The 10,104-nt window shown below is 39.2% G+C and overlaps 1 long non-coding RNA gene across 4 annotated transcripts in view; it reads left to right on the forward strand.

The window, feature by feature from the left end:
• Positions 1-9,910, forward strand: part of LOC100563409 (uncharacterized) — a 29,649-nt gene extending 19,739 nt beyond the window's left edge. For 2 of the 4 annotated variants that reach the window (XR_506389.3, XR_506390.3), the window contains 4 exons: positions 1,369-1,429; positions 3,446-3,543; positions 8,963-9,125; positions 9,657-9,910. This is a non-coding gene — a long non-coding RNA (uncharacterized LOC100563409). Of the gene's footprint in view, positions 1-853; positions 926-1,368; positions 1,430-3,445; positions 3,544-8,962; positions 9,126-9,656 lie in introns of those variants that run through there. The other 2 variants (XR_010006449.1, XR_010006450.1) reach the window with 2 other exon arrangements.
• Positions 9,911-10,104: the final 194 nt, after the last annotated feature.

Raw genomic sequence — 10,104 nt, forward strand, 5'->3', positions numbered from 1 at the left:
GGAGGCTTCTCTCATGTCCCCGCATGGAGCTGGAGCTGATAGAGGGAGCTCATCCGCGTTCTCCCTGGGTGGGATTCGAACCTGGCAGCTTTCAGGTCAGCAACCCAACCTTCAAGTCACAAGGCTTTTATCCCCTAGGCCATCGGAGGCTCCTCCTCCTATTATTATTATTATTATTATTATTATTATTATTATTATAGTATTATTATTATTAACATTGAGGCTGGGTGGCCATCTGTCAGGGGTGCTTTGCTTGTGCTTTTGGTGCAACTTTGAAATGGTCATATGACTGGTCAAACAAATACATTATTATTATTATTACTTGTTTTTGATGCACAAAGGCAGAAAGGGGTTGGACTAAATGCCCCAAGGGGTCTCCTCCAACCCTCTTTATTATTTTTATTATGATTATGAACATGATTATTAACATTGAGTCTGTATTTGTTCCCAGTTTGTTTTTTTACTTCAAAATAAAATATGTGCAGTGTGCATAGGAATTTGTACATAGTTTTTTAAATATAGATAGATAGATAGATAGATAGATAGATAGATAGATAGATAGATAGATAGATAGATAGATAGATAGATAGATAGATAGATAGATAGATAGTCCGGCCTTCCAACGGTCTGAGGGATAGTGAACTGGCCCCCTGTTTAAAAAGTTTGGGGACCCCTGGTATAGACCTTGTGAATTGTTGATATGTTTTGTAAAGTGTGTTTATGTGCAATATGTCTAATTGCATCCAAAATATCATCATCATCATCATCATCATCGACTATTAAGAGAAATTGGGATATTATATTTGTATAAGGCTAGCAGTCTTATGACTGGCAGCAACATTCCAAAGCAGTTAATGGCAGTTAGGAAATTCAAAGAAAAGGAGATATTAGGCCGGCTAAGAGAGAAAAGGTCACAGAAGCCAAGGTTTATCATTTGTGTACTACTTCAAGACAACACTTATTACTGATTAACATATAATAGGGAGTCCTGGTTATATAGAAAACCCATTATACATAAAGCTGTGCCTATCTTGTAGAAGGGATGCAGTTTAACACTTTTAACTGCCATGGCTCAATGCTATGGAATAATGGGAGTTGTAGTTTTGCAAGCCTTCTCTGCCAAAGGCTATAACTCACCAAACTATAAATCCCATTATTCCATCGCATTGAGGCATTACAGTTAAAGTGGTGTAAAATTGCATTCATTCTACTTAAAAGTAGCTAGGCCTCATGCCATATTGAGCTCAAAAGCAAACTAGTAATCCTTTCAATACAAATATAGTACTGAAGTACAAGAAACGTTCCTGTTTATGTTGTTTTTAAAAATTTCTTTTTAAAAGCACTAAATGTTTACAACTTTATTTTTAGGAAGCTGCATCTCCAGCGATCAATATACATAATTTTACAGAAGGCCGTCGGAAAAAATAAGGTAAGTTGGATTTTAATTAAAATATCTATATCTATACGGTATAGCTATGTATACATACATACATGTAGTAAAAACTTTAACCATCACCCATGGGAATTGGTAGATGCCAGATAAATGTAGTTTCTGGTTGCTATTCAAAATCAGCCTAATATTATACCCCATACTGTACCATACCATTAGCTCTGTGTTGACTTGATATTAATATTGAAATACAGCAATTAAAAACAAATAAAGACAATAATAATTTAATGTAGCACTATTTTACTGTTTTTACTGTATTATAAAAAAAACAGCTTATTTAAATGTAAAGTATTTATTTCTTCCATTTGTTTGCAAATTGCTGGAGACTTCCAGTGGCTTGAGTTCTGGTTAAATATATGTGTATGTGTATATATATGTATGTATGTGTATGTGTGTGTGTTACATGGCTTCTCGGGTCTTTCTGCATTTAAACAGATATAGATAGGTACGCCATAATATTATAGTTGTTTATATTCCACTCTATCTTCCCAAGGGGACTGTGCAGTTTACAGAATTTTTTTTTTTTTTTCGTGTCAGGAGCAACCCGAGTTGCTTCTGGAGTGAGAGAATTGGCCGTCTACAAGGACGTTGCCCAGGGGACGCCCAGATGTTTTGATGTTTTATCATCCTTGTGGGAGGCTTCCCTGCATGGAGCTGGAGCTGATAGAGGGAGCTCATCCATGCTCTCCCCGGGTGGGATTCGAACCTGGCAGAGCTTCAGGTCAGCAACCCAACCTTCAAGTCACAAGGCTTTTATCCCGTAGGCCACCGGAGGCTCCTAGTTTACAGAATACATATATGGCAAACATTCAATGAAATTATACAATTAACAACAAAGATAGACAGTACACAGACAGAGGCAAGGCTTCCCTCTTTTTCCATCTCCGGCATCTGGAGGCTGTGCTTGATTTGGCCATGGGGAGGTGCTGTTGTTCCAATTTTCCATGTCGAGGAGCCTGTTGTTCATGTATTATGCTGAACTGCAGCCCAGATCTGCTGGATTAACTAATGTCTTCCATGTAAATCACATTACAATCTGCCCTCCGAATCCACGGATTCTGCATCTGGATTCTGCTCTATTAATTCTATGCAAACAGGAGTCCTCTTTCATCAAACTGTTGGCTCAAATCTATATTCATATCAATGTACATCTTGTCTCTTGATTATGATTTTCCTGTACAGTATTTTTAAAACTTACAGCACAATTGACAGTTTATTTATTTATTTATTTACAGTATTTATATTCCGCCCTTCTCACCCCGAAAGGGACTCAGGGCGGATTACAATGAACACATATATGGCAAACATTCAATGCCAACAGACAAACAACATACAGTATAGACAGACACAGAGGCATTTAACATTTTTTTCCAGCTTCACGATTCCGGCCACAGGGGGAGCTGTTGCTTCAATGTCCACTAGTGGCTGTACTTCCTCATTCCTTTCCTCGTGTTTTGCTGGCAGTTTTATGATGTTGTAAATTAGTTAAATTAGCCTCCCGCATAAAGCGTACCTAAATTTCCCTACTTGACAGATGCAACTGTCTTTCGGGGCTGCATAGGTCAACAGCAAGCCGGGCTATTTAATGGTTGGGGGCTTAACCCGACCCGGGCTTCAAACTCATGACCTCTCTGTCAGTAGTGATTTATTGCAGCTGGTTACTAGCCAGCTGCGCCACAGCCCAGCCCAGTTAATGTCTAGGGATCACAAACACTTTTTTCCCTCAGTCATTGTTTTACTTCAGTGCAGATTTTCAAGAAATATTATCAACATATATGTTATGTAAGAGCAACATCCATTAATAGCTATTACTAACGAAGCAGATGACCAGTCTATAAGGTTGGGTAAGATTGCTTTATGGATCTTATAAATGTTTAAATATGACTATCAGTAAAACAGCCTTCTGTGGCAGAATTGTTTTGAGTTTAGCATTTGATGAGATTACCCAGAAAGACTGTAAAACATTAACTAGAAGGTTAAAAAATTGTTTTCCAGTGCGTCACCCAAATTGAGAGACATCTTGCAAACATCCGCGGGGAACATATCTTTAACGTGTGATAATTCTACTCCAGAACCTTCTAAAACTGCTTTAGGTAAAATAAACTTTTTTGTATTTGTTGCAGTATATATCTTGAAATATAGCAGGAATCAAGATCTATTTAATATCAATTCAACGGGTCTATTCCAAGTATGATACAGGGTGCATCTAATCTAGAATTAACGCAGTTTGACACTATTTTTACTACCGTGGCTCCATGCTATGAAAACCTGGGAGCTGTAGTTTTACAAGGCCTTCAGTCTTCTATCAAGGAGTGATGTCTCACAAAACTAAAACTCCCATGATTTCTCCACATATAGGTACAAACAAGTGACATTTTGAAGGCAACAAAAAAATAGAAGAAAATATATTTTTTATACTATAATTTGATATATCTTGCTCAGTCTCAAATGTGTGGTCCATGTTCAATGTGTTGTCAAAGGCCTTTACGGCCGGAATCACTGGATAGCTGTGAGTTTTTCGGGCTGTATGGCCATGTTCCAGAAGCATTATCTGCTGGCATTTCACCCACATCTATAGCAGGCATCCTCAGGGGTTGTGAGATCTGCTGGAAATACCTCCCAACAAAGGATCCCCCCTGGCAGGAAGCAGCCAGGCTTTGAAGCTGCAAGGCTATTCAATGCTAATCAAGGTGGCCAATTGCAACATTCACACTTGCCTCAAACAGACAAGAGTTCTTTCTCCCACCCTGGGCATTCCACAGATATATAAACCCCACTTGCCAACAGACCTCACAACCTCTGAGGATGCCTGCTACAGATGTGGGCAAAACGTCAGGGGAGAATGCTTCTGGAGCATGGCCATACAGCCCGGAAAACTCACAGCAACCCAATTCGTATTTATGTTACCTTCATTCTTTTTTAGCCCCTCATGTCACAGATAAGGCTGTGAGTTAAAACTGAGAGCTAAAACATTTCTGGTTATTGGAAGAAAATTCTACTTAAAATGTTTTTCCATTTTCTATACAGAATAGCTGTATTTTTTTAAATGTGAACTCTCTATACTGGTCACAATGTGTATTTGATTTTGAAAGGGCCTACTTTTATTTTCCATCCTGTATTATGATAATGTTCTTATGTGTATGTGCCTTCAAGTTTTCATAATCAAGGAATAGAGGTGGTTTTGCCAGGTTCTTTCTCTGAAATATGGCCTACAGCACCTTTATTCATTAGTGGTCTCCCATCCAAACGCTAACCAGGGTTGGCCCTGCTTAGCTTCCAAGATCAGAAGGTTCCTGGTGCATTCCAGATATTTAGGGCCTGTTCTTACAGGCTGTTTCAACTGTAAACAGGTATTTATGCATTTCAATTCCTTAAAGCAGCTCAGGTGTTTCCAAATAGAAAACAGTACTGTTCCCTTATCTAGGCGGACTCCAAGTGGTGGCCTAGACAGAGAAGGACAGTCCATTTTATGAGGGAGGAGCTGAAGGGGAAAACCATTTCTCTCATTTTTGCTGGTTATTCTCCTCCCCCTTTCCATTTAATAAAACAAGGGTTGTTTTATTGATATAAAGGAACAAGGATATACAGTTTGATTTTAGATTTCCTTTTAAAATGGTAGCTGCCACCAACCTAAAATGTCTTTAGGATTTTTGTTGTTAAATGTGTCTGAGGCAAATTTCTCCCATTCTGCTGAGAATAGACACGAGTTCCCCTGGGTTGTTAATTAACTCTAAGCTACAGTCCTTCTATTAACGAGCCCAGTAGTGAGAGTCAACCACTTGAATTATCTTCCTCTCAAGAGATCCAAACTGCCTGACCTAGCCTGTCAGTTTCCACAGCTTTCAGTTCTCTCACACACACACCCTCCAAACTGCTCTTTCCACTCCAAACTCCAAAACCGAACTCCCTGGAGCTCTTTTTTTCCTCTGCACTCTAGGACTTGGCTCCTCCCATCTGCTCTGGTTGGCCAATCCTAGGAGTCTCTCTCTAAGTTCCTCCCCCTTTCTAACCACACTCAAGATGGCTGCCTGGCATTCCTCAACAAAATGGATGCCTGCCTCACTCACTGTTACCAAGGCTTCATTCCAGGCCTAATAGGTACTACACATGGGTAGGGGGAATAACAGGAAAACAGAGGGAAATGGCTTAACTCCTTCAACCACCCCCCCCCCCCCGGAAAGTACCTAGAAAGCTTTTAGTACTACTGTGGCGCAGTGTGTTAAAGCGATGAGCTGCTGGACCTGCAGACCGAAAGGTCCCAGGTTCGAATCTGGGGAGCGGAGTGAGTGCCTGCTGTTAGCTCCAGCTTCTGCCAACCTAGCAGTTCCTAGGGCCAATGAGGGAGCCCCTGGTGGTGCAGCAGTTTAAACCACTGAGCTGCTGAATTTGCTGACCAAAAGGTCAGGGGTTTGAATCTGGAAAGTGGGGTGAGCTCCTGCTGTTAGCCCCAGCTTCTGCCAACCTAGCAGTTCAAAAACATGCAAATGTGAGTAGATCAATAGGTACCGCTCCAGCGGGAAGGTAACGGCGCTCCATGCAGTCATGCCGGCCACATGACCTGGAGGTATCTACGGCTTAGAAATGGAGATGAGCACCAACCCCCAAAGTCAGACATGACTGGACTTAACGTCAGGGGAAACCTTTAACTTTAATAATCAAAGTCCTTTCTCCTAAATGAGAACATCCCACAAAAAAACAGAACCAGCTTGGGTAAATAAAAGAGATTTCAAATCAAAGTCCATGATGACTGGAATAATGTGTTTGAGGCAACAATGCAAAATCAAAGAAACCCTTGAGAGAAAAGTTTAACCTCAGCTGATTTGATTTTGCTTTGCTTTGTTGCAATAAGCTAGTTTATTTTATCATGTCAGAAGCGAACTGAGGGTATGGTTGTAATGTATTTAAAAACACAAACTAAGTTAAAAACTTGGCATTATACTAACTTAGGGTACAGTTGTAATGTATTTAAAACACAAAACAAATTAAAAACTTGGCATTATACTAAATGTCCTTTGACCAGAAACTGACCACTTGGAGTGCCTCTGGTGTCACTGTAAGAACGTCCTCCATTGTGCATGTGGCAGGGATCAGATTGCATTGTAGTAAGTGTTCTGCGGTTTGCTCTTCTCCACAATCGCATGTTGTGGTCTCCACTTTGTGGCCCCATTTCTTAAGGTTGGCTCTGCACCTCGTGGTGCCAGAGCTCAGTGTGTTCAGTGCCTTCCAAGTCGCCCAATCTTCTGTGCGCCTAGGAGGGAGTCTCTCGTTTAGTATCAGCCATGGCTTGAGGTTCCGGGTTTTAGCCTGCCACTTTCGGACTCACTTCTGAGGTGTTCCTGCGAGTAACTCCTTAGATCTTAGAAAACTATTCCTTGATTTAAGGCATTGGCGTGCTGGCTGATATCCGAACAGGGGATGGGCCAGAGATGTAACTGCCTTGGTCCTTTCATTATTGGCTGCTTCTTCCCGGTGGAGGTCAGGTGGTGCAATACAGCTAAGTATAATTTATCCAGTGGTGTGGGGCGTAGACATCCGGTGATAATGTGGCGTGTCTCATTAAGAGCCACATCCACTGTTTTAACGTGGTGAGATGTGTTCAACACTGGGCATGCATATTCAGCTGCTGAGTAGGAAAGCGTGAGGGTAGATGTATTCACTGTATCTGGTTGTGATCGCCAGGTTGTGCCAGTCAGCTTTCAAATGATATAATTTCTAGCATCCACTTTTTGCTTGAGAGTCAAATAGTGCTTCTTGTTAAGTCAGAGCACGGTCCAAGTATTTTGGTGTGCTGCAGTGCTCCAGTGGGATTCCCTCCCAGATAATCCTCGGAGCTCGAGATGCTTGTCTGTTAAGGTGACTTACATACAGCATGCAACCAAATAAGTTAGTACAGTAGTAGTACTGGAGAGACCTCTGGTGGCCAACTAATAATGGTGCAAAAGAGAGCATCCAAATACAGTAGTCTCACTAATCCAAGCCTCGCTTATCCAAGCCTCTGGATAATCCAAGCCATTTTTGTAGTCAATGTTTCCAATATATCGTGATATTTTGGTGCTAAATTTGTAAATACAGTAATTACAACATAACATTACTGCGTACTGAACTACTTTTTCTGTCCAATTTGTTGTATAACATGAAGTTTTGGTGCTTAATTTGTAAAATCATAACCTAATTTGATGTTTAATAGGCTTTTCCTTGATCAGTCCTTATAATCCAAGATATTCGCTTATCCAAGCTTCTGCCGGCCCGTTTAGCTTGGATTAGTGAGACTCTACTCACTGTCCACCCTGTAGAAATAAAGGCAGGAGCTTTATTTGAGTCCACTTTATAGACAAGAATATTACAAACCTTTAAAGTAAGTAATCCAATTTTAATTTCAGGTTACAGAAACTAATTCCAGGTATCTGTAAAGAACTGACTGGGTATAATTACATTCCATCCAGCATAAGTTATTCATTTTTTCCTTAATGGGAATCCTTAGATGCAAGGTCAAAAGAAACCGAACACCTTGTTGTTCTTTGGAATGTTAACCCAATTCCTGTAAACTATGCACAGAGAAAGGTTTTAAATGTTTTTGTTTTATCAGCTTCCAACCAAGCTGGTTTTATTTTGCTTTATAATCATACTTGTAGGAAACTGAATGACATCCCTGAACAATAAGATAAATTGTTGACGCAGAATTGTGCTTGTTTTCTAAGATTTTACATAACTTTATACTGCTAACACTTAATGGGGCTTCTGTTGAATTCTGTAAACTACTTTGGATACTTTAGGAAAGTACTGCATCTTGAATATCAAGTGACATTATTAGAGGGCTGATAAAGGCTCACTAAACAAATGACATTTCAATCCTGTTTCGGGCTTCACTGGTCTCTTGTTTTATTATTATTATTATTATTATTATTATTATTATTATTATTATTGCAATCCACTTCAACTTTTTGAATTATGAATTGCTCTGAGATTCTTGTAATTGAAGAGAAGGGCAGAAATTTATGAATAACTTATGAAAATAAAAAAAATGTCATTTGGAAATAAGGAAATAATTTAGTACAGGCAGTCTCCCAATTACAAATGACTCATAGTTAAGAATGGGGCTGAGACAACAGGAAGTGAGAAAAATCTACCCCTAGGAAGGGAAATTCACTCTTGGAGGAGTTTGCATGGGAAAAAGTTATCTCCACTGAAACTTTATCACCAATCCTTGTTTCAACAAGCCAAATTGTTCAAAATCCATCACAGGGACAAAAAGTGTGGTGAAATTTTCTGAAGAGGCACAGCCAGCTACCCAAAGCTTAAAAAATTACTTTAAAAATGTATCTGTTCCGACATACAAATTCAGCTTAAAAACAAACCTACAGGACCTGTCTTGTTCGTAACTTGGGATGTAGACTGCCTGTATTCACTTAAAAATGTTCTATTTTACTCAGCAGTACAATTTTAGGAACATTTAACAGGAATCTTAATTGAGAGAAATTAAATCATGTATAATGAATATTAACTTTATCACAGACAGATGGAGCCTGATCAGAAACATGAGGACATTGATATTTCTACACTTCAAGTTCAAGTGGATGATGTCAAAAATGTTATGACTCAAAATATTGAAAAAGTCTTGAAAAGAGAAGAGCGGCTGTCTGACCTAGCTGACAGAAGTGATGATCTTGAAACAGCGGTAACTCTTTATTTACTCTCTGCAGAGTATTCTTTAGTAGCAAAACTTCAGATCCTTAAAAACCAGCCCAACGATCCCAGTTGGGAACAATATGACCCTCATTTGCCAACACAATGCACCAGGCTTCGCTAACAAATGAACTGGCCAACAGACCACCTCATAAGATTCTTCCATTTCTAAATATTCCAGAGAAAAGACATTATCAAGGCCTTAATTGCTTTGATGAAACTGAAAAGATGATCAAAGGTTAAATATTTTCAGCTTTATCTTACACATGGACAGTGATCCCTGACTCAATTTTCTCCACACCCCCTTCCTTCAGCCCAGTGGTGATAGAATCATTTTTGGAGTTTGCATTGTGATCCATACTGTTAGTCTCCTTCATTTTTCTAATACTTAATGGGCAGTTTAGTGTTTAAATCGGAATTCTCTAATGAAGGAGCTTCCACGTGTCTTTTTAAAAAAGAACTTCAGTTAATACTTTTTGGGTATCAATTTGCTAACTTTTAACATTTTCCCATCTGCTTTCAGGCTCATGGTTTCCAAAAAACCACTACAAAGATTGCAAGGAAGATGTGGTGGAAAAACACAAAAATGATCGTAATTATTGTGGCAATTATCCTTATTGTTGTGACTTTCATTGTTCTCCTGGCCACAGGTGTTATTCCAACATAAAGAATATATGTAGCTAAATGTAACAAACAGAATATGCTGTAAAAATATTCTGTATTAAAACATTTTGGTATATTCATTTTTATATATTAAAATATATTTAACAGCTACTATACAGTTACAAATGTAGTGCTTGTCTTTAGCTGGTGGGCTCTCCCACCCCACAATTTCATCAATTCCATGCAAAGTGAGTCCATTAGAATGCTCACCTTAAACATATGAACAAAATGCCTGAACTGAACTTTGTATGTTAGATCTCAGAAACATGCAGTTTCAATGGAATTTGCTTCCCCACTTAGTTTTCTTC

Source organism: Anolis carolinensis, chromosome 5 (assembly GCF_035594765.1).
Source record: "Anolis carolinensis isolate JA03-04 chromosome 5, rAnoCar3.1.pri, whole genome shotgun sequence".
NCBI classification, from domain to species: domain Eukaryota; kingdom Metazoa; phylum Chordata; class Lepidosauria; order Squamata; family Dactyloidae; genus Anolis; species Anolis carolinensis.